This window comes from Poecile atricapillus, chromosome 9, assembly GCF_030490865.1.
Source record: "Poecile atricapillus isolate bPoeAtr1 chromosome 9, bPoeAtr1.hap1, whole genome shotgun sequence".
NCBI classification, from domain to species: Eukaryota; Metazoa; Chordata; class Aves; order Passeriformes; family Paridae; genus Poecile; species Poecile atricapillus.
The window spans coordinates 13,633,258-13,653,715 of record NC_081257.1 but is presented as its reverse complement, the minus strand read 5'-3'; the positions used below and the strand labels follow the sequence as shown (position 1 = coordinate 13,653,715).

General features: G+C 46.3%; 1 non-coding gene across 1 annotated transcript; it reads right to left on the bottom strand.

Moving 5' to 3' along the window:
* Positions 1-18,109: 18,109 nt before the first annotated feature.
* TRNAL-UAA (transfer RNA leucine (anticodon UAA)) lies at positions 18,110-18,192 on the bottom strand. Its single transcript has one exon. It is a non-coding gene; the product is annotated as a tRNA-Leu (tRNA).
* Positions 18,193-20,458: the final 2,266 nt, after the last annotated feature.

The following is a 20,458-nucleotide window of genomic DNA, read 5'->3' as shown; positions in this document are numbered from 1 at the left end:
TTTGCCTTTGCATCTTCCACAGCACTCTTCCCTCAAAGAGGAGTTCCCCCCTTCCACCCTCCCCATGCCCTGCCGTGAAAATGCTGCTGCCAAGGCTCTGGGGATGCCTTCAAATATGCAGAAATTAAAATCATGGATTCTCATAAGCATCCAGACAAAAAGTATAACTAGTGCCAAAGCACCTGCAAATGGGTGGAAATGGGGGATTCCACTATCTGGCTTTTCCAGAGAGAACTGGCAGAAGTGCCAAGTTCAGCAATCCTTGTAAAGTCTCTAGTGAGATTTTAAAGTAGCTGCATTTTAAGCTAGTCCCAGCTGATGATTGATCAGAATAGGAATTATGCTCTTTTTTTATGCTATCACTTCAATTTTGCTTCCTTAATTAAATAGCTAACCATTTCCTCTTTTAATACATACACCTCTGAGGTATATGCAGGTTATTGGATAAAATATGGCAGTGCTGTATCATGTATTGGTATGCATGTAGCAGTGTTGTAATGGGATGTTTAAATTCCTTACCTTCCTTTGAAGGGCTGTCTTTCTTTTCCCTTCCCCAACTACTACCAGTGCCACATCAGCACCCAGTGCACACCAAGATCCAGCTCCACTGCTGTGACACACCAGTTTGCCTTTCAGGGCTCCCCAGGGAGCATTTTACCCTTCTGCCAGTGTCACAAGTGTTTGGCTCTGAGTCCAGTGGAAGAAATATTGCTCTTTTTCCCCAGTTTGCAGTTAGCACTGAACAGCCCTGGCCAGCACTCCCTACCATCAGCATGATGACACTTGACTGCTCAACACCTTAAACTTCCTCTACCTGACAACATTCCCTCCTGAAAACTGTCGTGGTTAACTGTGGATGGGGTACCAGTGGGGAAGGAAGTCCTCAATGTTGAAGAAAATGAAAGGAAGTCTGTTTCCTTCTAGAAACCACCTCACCATTTTGCAAGGTTAGCACCAGGTCTGCTGCACTGCTGGGAAATCCCAGCCTCTGGAGCAAGTCCTGGTTGAATCCAGGTGTAGGTCATGGTAAGAAAGGCTTTCCACTAAAGAAAGACTCATGACAAACTCCTGTGCAGTTAGAGCAAGATCAAATTTGAGAACAAGATAAGTGCCCTTCCCATTTGCAGAAAAGTGAAGAGAGGAAAAATCAGAAAAACATTAACAGACAAACAGTTCCATTGAGGTGAGTACTAAATACCAAAAACTGGCAGTGCCATGCACAGCTGGGGTGCAGCAATTATCAGCTGGTGGAAATTCCCTCTGTTGGATCTGCATGACTGTTTCTTGAAAAACAGCCTAAAAACTTTTATTACACCAGTGGTCTAAGGCAGGGTAGCACCAGCAACACGCCAACAGTAAGGATTACTGGGACCAGTGGCCCAGGCAAGTGTACTTTTTCCTCCCTCTGCCATCCAAGACCAACGTCTGTCATTTTCCCAGCAAAGTTACTTCAGAAATCAACTTCTTTCAGCTCAGCTGAGTTTTAGCTTCATGCATTTTTATACACTCTCTGCAAGAATGAGAAGAATATTTACATTTTTTAATAAGCCTGACAGTTTGAAAGTAATTGGGGATTTATAATGGGTTTGTTTAGGTCTTTTTTCCACTTGAATTCCAACTGCTAGTCTTAGGCCTAACAAGCAATATTATCTCTATGGTGATGAGGGAACCTCAACAGGAGGCCCTAAAGCCAAAGAAGAAAGCACTGGTATGTTTTGTTTTGTCATGTTTTTGGGTTTTTTTCCTTTGAATCTGCATTTTAAAGCAAAAACAGCATAACAAAATTTGAAGCAAGATCAAAATTCCTCCAGCAATCCAGTGCTCATAACTCCAGCCTCTTCTGCTGGTTCTCCAAGGAGTGCACAAACCAATGTCTGATCTCCATCATGGTGGATTTTTTTATTCTTGGCAAAGATTTGCATTTATTCGCTCTATTATGGCTCTAAAATTATCTCAATTTGTTTTTTCTTTTGGGGGAGTCAGGTGTTTGCTGGTAAGGATGGAATTAACCTGCAAAGCTCTAGGTCTGGATTCCTGCAGCTAAATCTCAAGGACTCAGTTCTGTATATTCCAAAGATGAAAAGACAGCTGTTCCCAGCGGAAGAGATAAAGGAGTGGAAGCCAAGAAGGGGTCTGGTCTGATCCAGTTGTGACAGGGGGTTTGCTGTGGGGACTGCTGTCAAAACCTCGGATTCCTGTGGGTCTCTCTGGCTTCCTTGACATTGCTGAGACTGCAGTGCTGATGTGTCCAAGGCCCCTCTAGGCAAGGGCTGCTGACATGTCACAGGTGATAAACTCTGAGCCTAAATTTTAAATTGGGTCCTTGCTTCTTTGTGCCTCAGTTCTACACCTGCTTAAGAGAGGAAAGAACAGTCTCTGTCTTCTGCAAGACTAAGGATATAAATGCAGCAGAGAGGAGGGCTTAGTGTTTAAGTAAGAACTGCCCAACAAAACCCACAAAAAACAGTCATAATGAGGAAAAAAACCACAACCAGGACTAGCACTGTCACCCTTCTCAGCAGACATCAGCACATGCCTTCATTCAGTGAAAGTGAGCAGCAAGCAAAGGTGCCACAGGACACTCCTGATGTTGTTAAGGACAGAGCCTCTCGGTCACATCTCTGTGCCTCCAACCTCCAGGGCATGCAGAGCACACCAGATAATCCCTTTCTGCACCCCACAGTGCTGTTCTTTCCTCATAGCAGCAAAAACTGTGCAAAGAATTACCTTCCCGAGCAAAGCAGAGCAGAGATGTTGCTGCTGCTCTTGCTTGCTCCGCACTGAGTGCTTTGGGTTGAGGACAATGCCTATTCCTAGTGTTTCCTAACTCCCACAACCCCAGGAGGGGCTTCTCCAGCACCCTTGCAGCAGAGAGAGCTGTTGTGGCTCTCTTTTCCCTGGCATCTGTGGCAATGCTGCCCACTCCCTGCACACTGTGCCGCTTCCCAGCACATACATCCTGCATCTCCAAAGATGCTCAGGTCTTGTCTCCATCTGGGAGGGCAGCAGGCAGCAAAGGGGCTGCAGGCAGGCTGGTGGGACACATGGAGGGAGGAGTGGGAGAAGAGTCAAAGTCAGGGAGAGGAGGTAAAGAGAGGTGGGATGGAAATGGGAGAAAGGCAGCAGGGATGAGAGGGGAAAGTGGGAAGTGAATTGAAATTACATATAAAATTCCAGGCAGATGAGCTTGAGCATTCAGCAGCTGAGATGTGGGGCCTCATTAGTACAGACCGACTGAAGATAGAGACATTAAGGAAGGAAATGTGTGACTCACTGGGGAAAATGGGAAAAACAGCACACACCATAGCAGCTGCTCCAGTTTACTTCAATTAAAGAACAGCTCAAAGGGTATGTTAAGGGGAAAGGAGGGGGAAGCAAACAAAGGCACAAACAGCAGAAAAAAAAGCCAACCAGATGAAGCAACTGTTACCCTCAAGCATCTAAATGAACTGAGCCAGGTATCTGAACAAGGGGCCAGCACTCCTCACCCTGTCCTTCCAAATTGGACAAGCTGCCCAGGGAACCTGGAGCCAGGTACGAGGCAGTGAGTGTTCACAAAAATACTGTCCCAGCTATCAGGTGGGGAAGGGGAAGCAGTTTTCCTTAGCATAGCTTCATGACACCTGGGGAATGGGCAGGCTGCAGCTGACCCACCAGCCACGGCATCTGAGCAAGGGAGGGAGGACAGCTGCAGATGTTTTAATCACAGCTACAACTCACAGCAGAGCTGTGGTGCCCAAATGGAAGCAAATTGCATGTGGCTCCAGGGTAGTGGAGAACACTGGCAGCCTCTCCATCTTCTAGTGCCACCCCACAGCCATCCCAGCTCACCTGTTCCAGGCTTTGTTGGTGGCATCAGCCAGAGCCAGGCAGCTTCTCACAGTTACCCCATGAGTCACCATGGCTGGGATGAAAACACCTCCCTTACCTCCTTCTGTGGTGTATGGGGATGTAAAGGGCTCACTGAGATTGGTTGTGCTGCTTTTTCTGGGACAAAAACAGATTGACATTAATTCCAGCTGTAGTTATTCCAGCCACACTGGTGTGAACATCCTGGCACTGGGAAAAGAGAAGAATAAGCAAGGTGACACCCATCTCTTCCTTCCTCCAATAAATGTCAACCTTAATTTCTCAGACCTCATGAGCACTGAGAAATGTTATACTAAAAAGGTCCTGGATTGCAGTGAATCCTGTTTTCAGCTTCCAGGTGATAAATACTGAAATTGAAGAAAAAAGTGGACCCAGGAGAAAAAGCAAGACACGGGAGAAGGAAGGGACTGAAGAAACTTTCATGTTTCTAGATGTTTTTTCCTTGTACTTTCCACCAGGTTAAAATGTGTTAAGGATTTCTAGGGGAAGAAAGTTTTCTGTTTGGAGTCCCCGACTGCCATAGATCTCTGCTTTCTTTACTGGTGCCCTCACATAGGAGGTTTATCACTCTGCTCCAGCTGTGACACCAGCCTGCAAGGGTTAGTTGCTTTGCTTGGTTGACTGAAGCCTCAAATCTGGAGGCTACTGGGTCAATCCTAACTTGTGGCCTTCCCAGATGATCAAGACAGACAACTCCACAATGTCAGAAAACGTCCACTTTCATCTTTGGTTGGGGAAAATCTTTGCTCAGATTCTATCCTTCTCTCCTTATCTTTGTGGATGCTTCCCAATTCCCGGATACGCCAAATCCGTGACCCTTGGCTGACTCATTCCCTGCATGAGCATGGCAGTGGATTTCATGACAAAGTCCCATGGTCTCAGGATAATTACCTGCCCAACGTCTCAGATGGAGAGCCTAGATACAAGCAAACTCCCAAACTCCTGACATTTATCACTCTAAAAAGCAGCCAGTGGAAAAGCAGCCCCCATCAGATAAGAAATGTCAGTCAAGATTTCAATGTATTCGTCTGCAGCTTGTAAAGGACACATCACAGTATATCTGCAGGACAAAGTGTGGTGAATGTTAAATCTCCACAGCGTGGGAACCAGCACAATGGATCACATCTCCATACGTGATAATGGGAAACTAATAATTCTCTCAACAAACTTTAATGCCAAAAAGTTGCCACAGAGAACCAACGAGGACACAAGGGCTTCTTCTTCAAAGCCTCTGAGATTGGCAGCATTAAAGGCGTTTGCTTTGAGCTGGCTCCGTGTTAAGCTTCCTCTCTGTCCCTTCATCTCTCCCCAATCAAGCTGTGCCTCAGTCAGCACCCAGTTGTTAAATTCTGGATGGATTAAAGAGCCTGAGAAAGTGCTTTTTTAGGAAAGTGATGTTTATCCATCACTCATCTACGTGAGTGTTAAATTTCAGATCTTCGGCTCCTCTAATGATTGTTACATGGTGGTGCATTCAGAGACTTTGCTTTGCACAGTAGAGGGGATGTTTGATCTAAAGGTTTCTCTTTGCCCAAGATTAAATCTGAATTTGAATCATCCTTTGGGGTCTAATTGCATAGGATTTTGGTGACAGTGCAGCAGGGCCCCAGAGTGTATTGGCAGGAAGAAGAGGACAGGAATTCCTCAAAGGTTGGAGCCCAGGAGATTTCAATAACATTTTGGGCGGAGAGGAAAATGAAATTCAAAGACAGAAAAAAACAGATTTTCTTGTGAAATGTTAAAAATGGGAAAAGGGGAAGGATAATCTCTCTAGTTAAATTCCTAGAATTCCTGCAGGCTTCCAACTATTGCCAACTTAGAGGTATTGACCATTTTCAGACCCTCTCTGATGGAACTGTGGGTGGACAGGGTTCAGACTGACAGTAAGTTCTTCAAAACTGCGAAGTTTTGACTCTGCATTAGTCATAATTACACCTGTCAAAGATAACATACTCCTGGAGATTTTCTGTTGCAGAGCTAATGGCAGAGGGACTCTTGCAAAACCCTCCACAATAATTTCTGGATGCCTCAGGCCTTCAGGAACTATTTTGACAGGATGATGACATCTTGCTGTGCAACAGGAGGCCCTGCTTCAACTACAAGTGGTGTGGGGCTTAGAAATTTGAAGCATCTTTGCTTTTCTTCACCTGCAAAAGTCCACCCCCTTGCACTTCAGCAGTGCCACCCTTACAGAGGCACAAGAAAAATGAAGTCATAAAGTGGGTACTTGCTGGTCAACTCTGGTCTGTCACTTCCACTAAGGGGTAAACACTTCAACACAGCAAGGAAACACGTGATGATAGTGAAATTTGTGCTAAGACAAACCCCTCAGGACTTGCTACAGCTTTTCCTCAGCTCCTACCCAGTCTATCCCAGTGCCTGCCCTGCCCAGGATCTGGAAAGCTGCCTTGGAGATCCCAGACAAAGACAGTCTATTCTGTGTATGCGTGGGCATGAGCCAAGGAATGCACAAAGGTGTGTCAGCATTGCCTCAGAGCCTGCTAACCACGCTCACAGGAGGGCTTTTCTTCCTTCCCACTGGCACTACTTTCACTGCCACACCACCACTCCCTTCCAGCTCCAAATTTGCATGCCCTGGGGAGCAGGAAGGTCAGCGCTCAGTGCCAAAGGATGAAATGTTGAAATCCTCTTCCAGTTGAGATTAAATTAGGGGAGAAGGGATGGAGCATGCCAAAAGCTTAGATAAAAGCTCATTGTCTTCACCAGGAGCTGGGGTTGAATAAGAAGTTCAGGATTTGGCAGAATCAGTGTAAAGCATTGCAGAATGACTGCATGCAGCTAGTTTTCATGCATAATATATATAGGAGAATACCATATGTTTAAAGCATCAGACAATCAGGCCAATCTTGGATGATATTATAAAGCTTTCCTTCAGTGTTGCATTTGTTCTAAACAGATGCATTTCTCCTTTTCCCCCTCCTCCCCCCAAGCTTCCCAGCCTGCCAACACTCATTTATAAGGAAACCAGGTGTCCATCTTTAAAAAATGAAATAAATCAGTATACAAAGGAATCTGTCCAGGAAGAAAGCAAGTGCCCATCTCATTTATTTTTGTTTCAAACAGGAAATATGTTGATAAACAAACTAACAAATGGACAAACAAGAATCAAAACAAGGAAAAGGAAGACATGAAAACTCATAGGAATTAGGTTCTGAATTCTACACAGCCAAATGCTAATCATGCCAGTCCCCAAATGTACAGAACAGATGAATTCAAGAACAGAAAGTGCGCCAGTGATAGCAGATATGCTCTGGATGAAACATGTCCTGCATCAGTTATGAGTAGGGCTGGATGCTCTTGTCTTTAAAGTGTATGGTTTGATTTTATATTAATTCATCAGCAGCATCACCAGTCTCAGGGGCTTGTCTCTGCCCATTATAGGTGCTTTGCATATGTGGTTGGAAAAGAACCACCATCTGATTTGCTTCATTGCTGCTCTCTGCTGTGGCCGTGTTGTCCTCCTTGGAGCTGCTGGCAGCCCCTGCCTGGCATCAGGAGTTCTGCTGGGCCCTGGCACAGCCCTGGTGGGTGCTGGGTGTCCCAGCAGCAGAGCAGCTCTGACAGCTGGGACACAGCCCAGAACCTCCCAGCACACTGGGTGTTGGCAGCATGGGGAAGGGATGTGAGAAAATCCAAGGCCAACCTACTTTGTGCAAATCATCCACGAGTGAGTAAGAGCAGCTCTGTCCTCCTGCAGTGCTTCAAGAAACGTTGCATCCATCAGTCCTTGGTGGAACAGCAAAACCACCTTGCAGACAAAAGCCACCAGGCTCAGCAGCAGAGCAGCTGGGAATCCCCGGCAGCTGATTCCCTGTCCTTCACATGGAGTTCCCTCCACTCATGCAAGCTCTTAAGGCCATGTTTTATATCCTAATTAAACTGAAACAAAAGGAATTGGATAACAGTCTAAAAGATTTGCAAGCTACATCTATTTCACAAAATTACTCCTGTTCCCACTAGTGTAGCTCATCAGGTCCAGCACATGTTCTAATGTGTGGGACTAATAGATTTGTAACAGTGATAGCTAATATGAGTCTGTTCCAGTTACATACTTATCATGGGTCCTTGCAGGCTTTCCATCAAAGCTGCTGAATAAATACACTTTTTATTAAAGAAAGAGGGAAAAAATGCCTCTTTGCCCATAAATCTCTCAGCACATTAGCCCTCAAAACAATTCACTGAGGCAAGGTCGTATTTCCTTTGCATTAATTTAGATCCTTGGAAAGTTCAGTGAGATGAGAAGACAAGACAAAACACAAAAGGCTGAGTCTTCAGCTGCCATGAATCAGCGTGGCTTCCCATCAGCTGAGAATCCAGCCATACATCTAAAGAGAGCCATAGGAAACACGTAAATATTTCTTTAAAGTCTTGGGGTCTGGCAGTGATAATCCATATGTCATATTATTATTTCAAAAGGAAGGTAGAGACTAAAAGGACAGATGATGTTTGACAAGTGAGAGCAGCTTTAACAGCCCAATCGAGAAAGATTTTTTGATTTCAGCGGGATGGGGTTTGCCCCACGGTGTTGGTAGTCACCAGGTTTAAGAGGAGGGGGAAATATTCCATTGCTTTGTTTTGTGTCCAGGCAGTATTTCTGTGGGACAGGCCCTGATGCCAGCCACAGGGCTGGAGCAGAACATGACAAATCAAGTCACAGAGGGATAGGCTGAAGTGAAGTATCTGATGATGCTCTGCCTCTCAGTTATCTCCCATCCGCTGCTCTGAACAGCAAGGAAAGCTGCCAGCTCTGAGTCCTGTACTCAGCGCTGTCCCTTTGATACCACAGCTCTCTCAGTCATGTTTACACCCTTCAGATATTTTTAGACCTTTTTTTCCACATGCAGAACTACACGTTGTCATCTCATAGCCTCGTTTCGTGGTTTGAGCCTTCCCACATAAATCATTTTTCCCTAACATCTGATCATTTAGTGATCAGAAGGCAGAGGGGTGGTCTGGTTGCTTTTCATTTATCTTCCTCCCAGGTCCTGTTATCTGGTCACGTCATGGTGGCCAGGACCAAGAATGTGATTTGTTTCAAGGACAAATCAGAAACAAATAGGGAAGAGCTGATTCTTTCCCATGGCACAATTTGCCTCTGTGGAAGCAGACAATTTTATTTGCAATAATATATTAGTTCAAATTGATCTCCAATTTGTCATCCACTGGCACTTCAAGGATCCCCATGCTTTACTTGGAACTGGTAGACAATAACTTGTCAAAACTGTTAGTTGCTGATATAGTTGGAGGGAAAAGGGGCCCTTTGAAAACAGCTTATGGTTTGATGAATAATTTCTAGTAGAAGGAACTTGATTATAAAAAATTATTTTAACAATAAATACACTTTTCTCCCCAGGGGAATAAGATTGTAATCTTCTTCACTTTGAGACCTTCCAAAGCTCTTCTTTTTGTGAGTGAGTACCCAACTCTTTTGGGTAGAGTTCTTGTTCATACAGATATTTGGCAGGTTTACCAGAAAGTAAATATCACATTACAGTAACGAATTTGTGGGCATGATCTGGTCCAACTAGACAGACAGCTAAGCACTGTAAAGAGTTCTGTCAAATAATTATTCTCATCAAATTTCATTCTCCATCATGGTCACATCATCCAGATCAAATCCTTGGTTTTTCTGTAAAAATATCTTAAATATCCCACACAAGAACCATTAAAACAAGCTATGCCAGATCATGAAACAGAAATGCATTCAACCCATTATTCTATGAATAAAAAGCTTTTACAGGACAAATCCTATTACATGCCATGCTTGTAAATTCATTCCGGAAAACCTTTGTGGCCAAAAAGGTCCATGTTAGCCATTATGGGGTGTTTCTTAGCAAAAAATCTCCTATTGCTGCAACCACTCCTCCCCATCCCACCCTTGCCATGACCTCCAGCAAGTGCCAGGTCCCAGCTGGCTGTTGGCACAAAGGTGAGGAGTTGGGTGCTTGAGAGCAGCATGACAATTACCCGAGGCTTGACAAGGTGTCCTCCCTTTGCCCACCCCTGGCTCTGAACCCTGGAGCTTCCAAGAACAAGGAACAACTCCCAGGGCAGCAGCTTCCCTTCAGAACCTGGCTATGGGCTAGCACTCCATCAGGTATCACACCCATCACAGTACCTGACAGGTCTTGTTGCTGTGGAATGTAATCCTGCCTCTTTCCAGGCTCCGTGGGTTCTGGAGGGTGGTGGGTAACCATAGGAACAACGCTGTGAAACCCCACGGGAGCTGACGTGCAATGAATTGGTACCGCCTGAGCAGAGCCCTCCAGGAGGAGCCCTCGTGGGTGCACTGCTCTGGGCTCCAGAGGGGTGTCCTGTGGGACAGAGGACAGAGTTAGCGTGGAAAGGCTGGCACCAGCCATCTTAAAGTCCTTTAATTAAAGCCCAGAAACCCATTATCCTTGCACACTTTTTCCTTCCATTTCTGAGCGGAGCAGGTGATGCTGATCTCTGCTCCATGTCCCACACAGCTTTAAGGCTGTGTTCACTAAAACATCCTACGAGCACATGTAGGACACTGCAAGTCTTGCCAGATTTTTTTGAAGTAAATTCAGTCTCTTCTTGGCTTGTTCCAAAGCTTTTTCATGTATGGAGAACACTCTTCTAATTATACAGAAGTACTTAAATATGAGATATCCTAGAAACAGTGGTATTCAGTAACGTCCAGTAACCTGCAGGAGCAGGTTCCCAGATCACCATCACAAAAATATCAGCTTCTATTCTGTCAAACAGAAGTTGAATGCCTGTGGTGCTCAGATTTTCCATACCAAGGAGGTTTACATTTTAACACTGAGCTTCCTGGCTTTCTCTCAAGACATTCCCATGAATCTCAGTATTCCATGGGGACTGTAGAAGGTACAACTATAAAAGCCATGGTTTTAGGAGGAGAGAAAAAGCAGATGCTCTTCCTCCACCTTCATTACTCATCTGCACTGGGGACAGGTCACCACTTGGACCTGAGATTTCAGCCCAGCATCAATTCTTCTCTTACCATATCTACACCTTCAGCTGTGGAAAACAGGGATGCAAATGCAGCACAGTCTTACACTGACACTGGTTTCTGCCTGTGAATTCCCCTACACACAGGACATGATAATAAATCATACACAGAGCCTGCTGATCGATTCTGCCCGAGCAGTACGTTGGTCTCCAGGGCCAACAAACCAGCACTTAAATAAAGTTTCCTTGCTCAGTGTGCCATGCTGCAATAAAAAGAGTTGTTGTGCATCCCAGGCAGGTCATTTAGCCTCCTGTGCAAGGAGAATGACAAAAGGATACACATGTAGGCATTAGAAAATGCTCCCACCTGATGCTCCTAAAGTGAGCTCTCCAACAGCTCAACGCTTCCCCTGTAGTTTTCCTAATAATTAATGGACAAATAGAGTCTTCTGGGAAAATTGTCACCGGGTAATTAATAAAAAATGAAAGTGAGAGAGCAAGAACTACAGGGATGTTGCAGAAAGCCTGCAAATTAAAAGAGGAGGGTTTAGAGTTGTGATGCCTTCCCAGTCTCAGAGGGAACTTCACACGTGCTCCATGTTCCTCAGTGACTGACTCCAGACTCTCCACCTCTTCCAGTCACACTTCTGGAACAAGAGACATTGTGATGGAAATGTTCATGCCCTGCCACACTTCTCAATGGCCCAGCATGAGCAGACCTGCTCAAACAGATGGGGAATGGCTGTCAAGGACAAATCTCCATAGTCCAGTGGTGATCTATTACCAGTGATCACTTACAAATAAATGTAACTGTTTGTTTTCTACCTGTGGTTTCAATCTGCTTATCATTTTGATGTGGAGAGTTCATTAAAACCCAGGAAAGGGTTCCTTTCTCTATCAAAGCAGTGATATAATATCGTTTTACTTTAGAATCTCTGAAAAGCCTCCTTAAAGAGCAAACACTCAAGCACATTTATCTCACTGTTCCCAAAGCAGAGTAGAGTTTTAAAAATCCCTGAGCTTTCAGAGTCAAAATTGATGCTCTGTTGGGATATGGGGTTGAGAAACCATTGCTGGAAATGCCCATCTTCCAGCTCTGTCTCCACCTGCAGTTTGCCAACACGAGTTCCTAAGCTGTCACAGATGCAGGGGAATCCTGAGGGGAAGGAGGATGAAGATGGATGGTCTTATGATTAAGCCAGAGGACAAGGATTCAAGGGACCTGGCGTCACTTATAGACCTCCTGTGCTGACTTTGGGCAAGTCAATTAACCTCTCTGTGCCTCTGCTTGCCATCTGTAAAATGGAGATAAGAGACTTCCCTACAGCACAGGAGCGTTCGAAGGAGACTTGTGCGGTTGACAGATGCTCTCATCCGATGCCAACAGGAGTCATGAGATTTCATTGACAGGAGAGTGATGGAGTGGAGAAGACCCACTGCCATGTGGGGTTATGTGGCTTTGTGAAAACTCAATAGGTATCTGTTCTGCTTCCCTTGCCACCTGCTTCACACCTGTCTGTCTTACAAGGCACAAATGCTCTCCTGACCGAGCACTGGCTCCAACACCAGCTGTGGGAACCCACGTGTCTCATAGGATGATCCCACGAGAGGAAATGTACCAGTGAGGATTTTGGGCATTCAAAAAGGTTATGTGAGTCTCAGAAATAGCCTGAGGTGAAATGTTCTGCTTCCCTGACCTGCTGCCCTTGTGCCCGTGGGGCACCCAGATAATTCCCCACTCAGGAAGCGGGTCCTGCCCATCACAGCAATGCAAGAGATATCACAGCTGGCACCACCTGTCCTTCTCTCCCACCAGGCTACAGGAGCTCGCTAATATCTCCAAGACTTTTGCAGCTCTGTAAACAAGGAAACATAATTTGCAATTATGCTTTTTGATTTCTGGTTGGTTTTTTTGTGGGTCTTTCTAAGACACCAGAAAAGAAAAGCAATCCTGTGCTTTCACAGGAAATGTTATATTTCCCCTTCCAGTTTCACAAGACAAGTTAAAGCATCTAATCTTGACCCTGGCAAAGCTTGTCTGACCCTTTCCTACAAGGCTCAGAGGAAGGATTTCTTTCCCTCTCCTGCTGGGTTTGTGGGTGGTTTGTTTTTTGTTCTTTGTTTTTTTATTCTATTAAAATCCCATAGTATTATTAAAAGGAATTGTTCAATTCCTTTAATTGGCTCAGAAAATAAATTCTTCCATCAGCCCAGGGGGTCATGGCCATCAGCAGCTATTTATTATCAGCATTGATTGAGAAGAACAGCCTTTAAATGGAAATAAATTGAATTCTATGGCAAAGAGTATTCCATACAGACTACTAATATAAGACAAGGAGCTTAACAGTTTTATTTCATATTTATTTGTTCCCCTCCTCAGCTCATAGCTATCTTCACAACTCCCAGTTACTTCCCATGTTTCCCACCAACATCCCCTCCTCATCATGGCAATTTCCTTACCTACATGGGTGAGAGCAGGCACAAGGGTGATAATGATGACAGAGACTTGAATGAGCTCAGGGAGGCTCCAAATCAGGTCCCTGGGAGCCAGTGGAGGAAGGAGGGGTGATGGGGAGCAAGATGAGACTTCCACATGCATGCACAATAGAAATGAGTGTGGGAGAAGAGCTCTCCTATGCTCTCTGGGGAATTTTTTGTTATATTTTTGCCTTCTCTACTGTTCAAAAACTGTCTTTTCCACCCCCTTGTTGACTCCAGAATACATTCATAGTGCACACCTTCATCTCAGTGTTTAATTGCTTGAGATTGTTACTTGTAGGCTGCTAATTTATTAAAAGCAGGTCTCTTGTATTACTCTGGAACCCACAAGAATCATTGTCTTCCATTAAAGGCAGTGGTGCGTGCCTGCTTGTCTTTTTTCTCCAGCCACCTCTGTAATTGCAGCCCATTGCTAAGATGTGAAACTGCCCTACCAGCTCAGCATCCTCCACTGGGAGTGTTTGGATGAGGGACAAATGCAGGAGACAAATTCACTTGGGATATAATCAGAAATAACTGCTCTGATGTTCACAGAGATGGCACCAGGGATGCACAAAGCCTCTGAGCTGCTCAGGTCACATTTCACAGATGGGTCAAAAAGTGAAGCCAGGGACTCCTGACACAGATAGTCACTGGAAGCGTCATGAAGACCAGACCTTGACAAAATATGATGATGGATCCCTACAGCATCCAATGGAGCCAGCACTGTCTTTGCCCAGCTAAGCACAAAAAGGTCTTCCCTCGTCATATGGGCCATCTTCCAAGTCAAATACATCCCTCAAAGCAGACACTTGCAGCATACACTGGTGCCACAAGCACAGATGGGACTCCCATAACAGGAGATAGAGAGAGAGAGATAGAGAGATACACATAAACATACATGTCTCCATATACCAGGTGGCTGATACAGGCTAGAAGCTCCCTACTTCTTCTCAGCCACCACTTCTCCAACAGGTCTGTCCACCTCCAGAAGGCTGCCCAGCTGCCTTCATCATCTCCTGACTCTGCTCTGCCTTTGAAGATCTTCCTGATAGCCCCATGCACACACCTGATCCTACAAAGCTGCTCTGTAGTGTTGAACTTGGAGAATTAGCATCCCTTAAAGCAGTGCCTGAGCCTGGTTTTCAAACTCCTAAATAAAATAAATCAACAGACAATTCGGTGATGGAAAATCACTCTATACCTGAGATACTGCTGAGCAGCAGTGGAGGAGCTGTCTATCCCTCTCAGATTATTTTCTGAGATCCTGTAATTGCAAGAGACAGATACCTCTCAATATATAAGGATAACACCACAGCCCTCTTGTGTCATGGCACAGCTCCTGTTTCAGACACACAGTGTTTCCCTCAGTTTTGGGTTCCTATGATTTGCACCCTCATCTCGATTTGACACTGTTTGACACTTAGCTCCACTGATGTACAAGTGCAAGTTCAAAAATAAGACTAAACCACCATCACATGTTGGGATGGGGCACTGGATCCAGACCAGCTGGGAGATGCCTTGTGGAGTGTCCAGCCAGCTGTCAGAAGGACTCAGGAATCTAAACCCTCCTGTGGCCCAAAGGCCACCAATATTCCACAGTGCACCCTCACAGCCCATGACACTTTTCACAGTCTGTGAGTGTCTGGGGTGGAGCTAACAGCATCTGCAGGCAGGTGCAGGCAGAGGAGGCAGAGGAAGCAGAGGAAGCAGAGGCACAGGTACCAGCTCTCACAGAATTCACAGAATACACAGAATCACAGAATTACTGGGTTGGAGGAGACCTTCAAGATCACTGAGTCCAGCCCATGCCCTAACACCTCAACTAAACCATGTCACCGAGTGCCACATCCAGTCTTTCTTTAAACCCATCCAGGGATGGTGACTCCACCACCTCCCCAGGCAGAGCATTCCAGTGCTTTGTCACTCTTTCCATGAAAAACTTTTTCCTAATATCCAACTTATATTTCCCTTGACCCAGCTTGACACTGTGTCCTCTTGTTCTGTCAGCTGCTGCCTGGTGAAAGAGCCTGACCCCCACCTTCCTACAACCACCTTTCAGGAAGCTGTAGATCCTTAGCAGCCAGCAATTAGAGCAGCAGCAATACAAGACTAAAACAATAACATTTTGTTTATCTCCCAAACACTTATTTCATTTTTAGCACTCTGCCTCCAAGTGCTAGGTAATAACAGGATACAAGGCAGGCAGTAGCTTTCAGTATCCAAAACTGTGTGGGTGCATCTGTGGTTGTAAAGGGGAGAGTTGCTGCTCCAGATCCCCAGACCTGGAAATGGTGTGGTTGCAGGTGGTGGTGTGAGCTGTAGGTTAGACTGAAGATGGGGATTTCTCAGGGATATGGAGTGGAGACAAGCTAGACTAGCTGCTTTGGTGTCTGTGGACTGGCTTTGAGTTACACCCTTTGAAGATCTGGCTCCCTGTTCCTGAAACAGCCTGCCTTCTTCTAGGACTGTTTTGATTTTACCTAAGTATTTGATTTATTTCGTGTCCAAATATCCCAGGATCTATCTGAAACCTGCAAGCAGGACCACACAGCAAAAGACAGACTTACAAAGAGCCAAAAAAACCATTCCATTTACATTAAACAAGGCCATTATTGTGGTTTAATATAGGAATTGATTATTATAAGTATGCATATTGAGCTTAACAGCTTAGATTTGTATCTGTTTCATCACTGTTAATCTTTGATAAATATGTTTTTAATAATCTCTGATATTTATTGAACATAAAACTGTCATATGAAATTGAGAATAAGATTGCCAAAGATAATTATTATACACTACTTCAACACAAATTCATTATTAAAAACCTTTCACTGAGGCTTACTTTTAACCACAACATAACTGATGCGGATACTGCATAGTTAATCTATAATAAATATATTTGCAATAAGCTATTGATATTTAACCTGCAGTAACTGTCTTAATAAATATGATGCATGGAAATGGCTTTTGAACAAGCTGGTCTTTTTACAGCTCTGTCAGACCCTTGGAGGATGTGGGGTGGGAAGGGGGAAAGTTATGGCCTGGTATAAGGCAGTTCACTTATCAGTCCCCACAGCCTTCCCCTACCCTGGGCACTGGACTCACTGCTGTTTCAACCCCCAAATCTCCAGCCCTGCACTCTTACAGGGATCTGTCATTTGGTCTCAGTTCTGACTCATATTAACATTTGGCCCCAGCCATCCCTACACCTCTGGTGGGCTGTGCCATACAAAGGCTGTTAATTCAGCTCCTGGTGCCCCCAGATGATGCTCTGTCTGCCCAATAGCTTTGCAAAGTGGATAAGCACCCTCGAGGGATCTGAAGCACACAGAACCCATACCCCTTGGGCTGTAAAAACACAAGCTTTGTGAGAATACGGATCAACAGAGAAGCTCAAATAAGGAGATTTCAGTTTTGAACTCAGCAGAGGCCACCAAATGCCTTTGACACATGAACAAGACAGGAGTCTGACTCCAAGCCATCAGAGGCAAAGGACTTGACCCAGTGCTGCTGAGACCCCCTGGGATATCTCAGAGATGTGTTTGTCATTCTTTGCGTCACTTAACGACTGAGGTTAGTTGCAGCAAGTCAGCTATAGCAGATATGCATAAAATTTCCCTCCCAGCACTAATCAGATGGGAGAGGAGCAGAGTAATTCCTCCCCTGTCCTCTCCTCTGGGTCTTGCCCCATTTGTTATATGGCCACTCATAAGGCCCTTTAAGAATTCCTGGAGGCCACCGTCTGATTCTCACGTATCAGAGAGAGCCAAAGATCTCAATGTGCAACTTTTAATTGAGCTGTATCATCTGCCACAAACATAAAATTAATGGTCCTACATCATAATCATAAATTCATACATAACCCCATGCACCAGCAAATAACTCTTTGCAGTGATACTACAATGGTAAGCTGATTTGCAGGAAGCGCACGCTTCCCAGGAATCCTAATTAACCAAATTAACACCATCACTTCAAATCATGTCCCAGCAGTAGGACATTTCCGACTGGCCTCGGGCTGGAGCAAAGCAGCCAAATGAAAACCTGACAGCATCTCTGCGAGTCCGGCAGCCTTACCCTCTACTGGGGGAAATATCTGCTGCCCATCCATGCACACAAGGAAGGGAGCAAAAGTCTCGTGAGCATTTGTAGGCACTGACCCAAAATAGACCACGGCACAGTGACCCTGTGCATGAGCAGATCTCAGCTCCTCATGCATTTCCCAAATCTAACCAGCAGCATGAGGAGCTCCTTCCTGCAGTGCTGGCTTCCTCCAGAGGGTTGTGACACTGCCAAATGCCCTCAGAGAGTGTCAAATGCTGCTTTGGGTGAGTCTGCAATGGGTCTGGGGTCTTGGGCAGGGCTGATAAAAGGAACAAACTACAGAAACCCCAAACCAGTTTCCCTGAACCCGCTTGTTCGTACTGATTTCCCCTTGTGACTTGCCCAAAATATTTAGTGCTCAACACCTTTTTTTCCCCCCTTCTGGGTAGTCAGGTTTTTCTATTTCTGCCATGGGAAAAACAAGTTGCTATTTTGGGAGCATGTGGGATTCAAGGCTGTGACTGTCTCAGCACTCCCTGCATGGAAGAGGAGATCCACAGCCTGTGTGCCAGAGGGACTGGCTCGTGTCCCTCTACACATGCAGCCTGGATGGCAGGGAGGCCCAGTCCTAACAGGGTCCTGGTGCATGGAACGGCCTCAGCTGCCCAGGCACAGGGCCAGAGGTCCCATCCCTGCTCTGAAGTGATGCTCCAAAAGCTGGGCTGGGAACTTTGGACCCGGAGGAAAAGGAGGCTCCTACCAGAAGTGGGGTTCGAACCCACGCGGGCATGCGCCCATTGGATCTTAAGTCCAACGCCTTCACCACTCGGCCATCCTGGTGGGCTCTGGGCTCTCCCCTGGCCCAGCAGCTCCTCCCTGAGAGCTCACACCCCACCAAAACCTCAGGGCCCCAACCCTGACACTTCCCAAGCCCAGTGACACTATTGCCTCCTCACCAATTTCTTCAGTGTCCCCAGCAACTGATGGAACGTCTCATTAGGAGAGGGCAGGTCTCATGGGCCATGAGGAGTGGCACAGCCCCTGTGTGCCACCCTAGATCCTCATGCAAGGACCACAATCACTGCTTGTGATGCCAACAGGGACCCCAGAGTGAGGGGGACATCTCTGGGAGGTCCCTCCTGACCCCACTGGGTCCTCAGGGGAAGGGAGCAGCTCTGAGAGCCTGGCAGTTCTCAGCCAGACACAGCACACAGTTAAAGCCCTGGCTCTGCACCCCAGGTTCCACTCCTTACCCTCTCCTGTCTGGATACAGTCTGCTAGTGCATTTAGCTGGGACAGACAGTGGTACAGGAGGGTCTTTTTTCTTCCTTTGGGATGAGGTAAAGCTTTGTTTCCATCATAAAGGGGGAAGAAAAAAACCCAAACATCACTACTGAACCTCATGGGATTCAAACCCACAACCCCCAGGTGCCCATGTGCAGGAAGTCTTTAGCTCTTAAGCCACAGGAGCCTGGTAATTTCTGTTCCTGAATTCAGCCACCCTCAATCTTCTCAAGCCAGCACCTTCCCACAGGGATATCATCACACAGAGAAACCCTGCCAGGCCCTTTCACCAGAAGATTCTGTCTGCTGGAGATACTCTCAGCCAGGATGTCTTGGTCCTGTCCTGCTCCAGGGTGAGAGAAATTTCCTTCTTTCTTCCACAGGGACTGCTCATTACTGTGCCCTGGGGTAGCTGAGCCACTTGGAGGGCTTCTGACTGGCTCAGGGAAAGGTGAGAGGGACCACAAAGGGATATTTCCAGGCCTCAAAAGAGTCCTACACAGAGCTCCTCAGTCTGGGGAGGTCACCGTTGCCTCCAGAGATAATTCACAGGTACTGAGAAGAAAGGCAGCAATATTCCAGACATCCCATGAGAGAATGCTGCACATCCTCAGCTCAGCAGAGAGGACTGGGTCAACCTATTCATATGCTGCCAGAAGGAAAACTCACAAGAGGGGACAGAAACTTTCCCTTTTTACTCTGTTCATTACAGCCACAGAAATCTGCCGTGCTGGTCTGTGTGTGCAGAATCACAGCGCAGCATCCCTGGATGCCTCCAGCTGCAGCACCCACATTAATATCAAATGAAGTCATGCTCACAAAGGGTGTTGTGCTCGCCAGCTCCAGAGGAATCTGCTCCTAATGAGCGACTTCAAAGCATTAATGAGCTTGCAAAGCTCTCCTCTTCGTTTACAGAGCTGGATCTCACACGCTTGGCATTAAGACAGGGGTCACCCGTCAGCAGAGGAGAATGTGTGTGCATGTCAGCGAATATAATATATTTGTCATCCTCTAAGAAGCAAAGATTAATCATGCCCTTCCCCAAAAGGAAGTTTTTACGCCACATCTGCTCTTCACAGCATGGAGAGAAGGGACCTGCCCGGAAGGATGTCCATGACCCACACTGCTCAGATCCCCAGAGAGCCCAGCTTTGAAGTTAACAACCCACCTTAACCCCTTGGGTCCAGGCTGGGAGATGCTACTTGAATTGGCAGCCTGAGGGATGAATAAAATGGTGGAATTCTGTTCCAGTGAAGGTTTAATGCATGCATGGAGGGAGGGAGTGGTATGGATGTATGAGAGTAGGTTTGACTGATGCTTCCTGCTCCGTGGCATCCATCCAGCACTGGCAAGGAAGGGAGATGCTGGCCCAGAACAGCAGGGCTGCACAATGCGTCTGCTGCTCTCACCAGGGGCCACTCTCTCCCAGCCACAACCCCCTCCAAGCCTCCCTGAGCTCACCATAAATCCTTGTGTTGAAACAGCCCCCAGTGCCTGGCCAACATCCCATCTGCACCCATTTGAGGAGCTGAGCCGAGCCATTGTGCTGAGCTGGGAGACAGCCACACAAACTGTGGGAAGAGACCAGCCTGAGCACAGACCTGCTGCTGGGCACTGATTGCCCTTCCTCCCAAAGCCCCTGAGCCTTTTCAGCCTTTACAGAGCCCTCTTTTTGTCTGGTGTTTCTGCTGATGCAGGGAGGGCTGATGAGGTAGGGGACAAAGAGATATGAGATTGTTCTTGCACCACTGCTGCCCAACCTTCAGACAATCCCCATGTACAGCCTACAGAGGCACTGGAGTGGGGACAGCTCAGCTTCCCT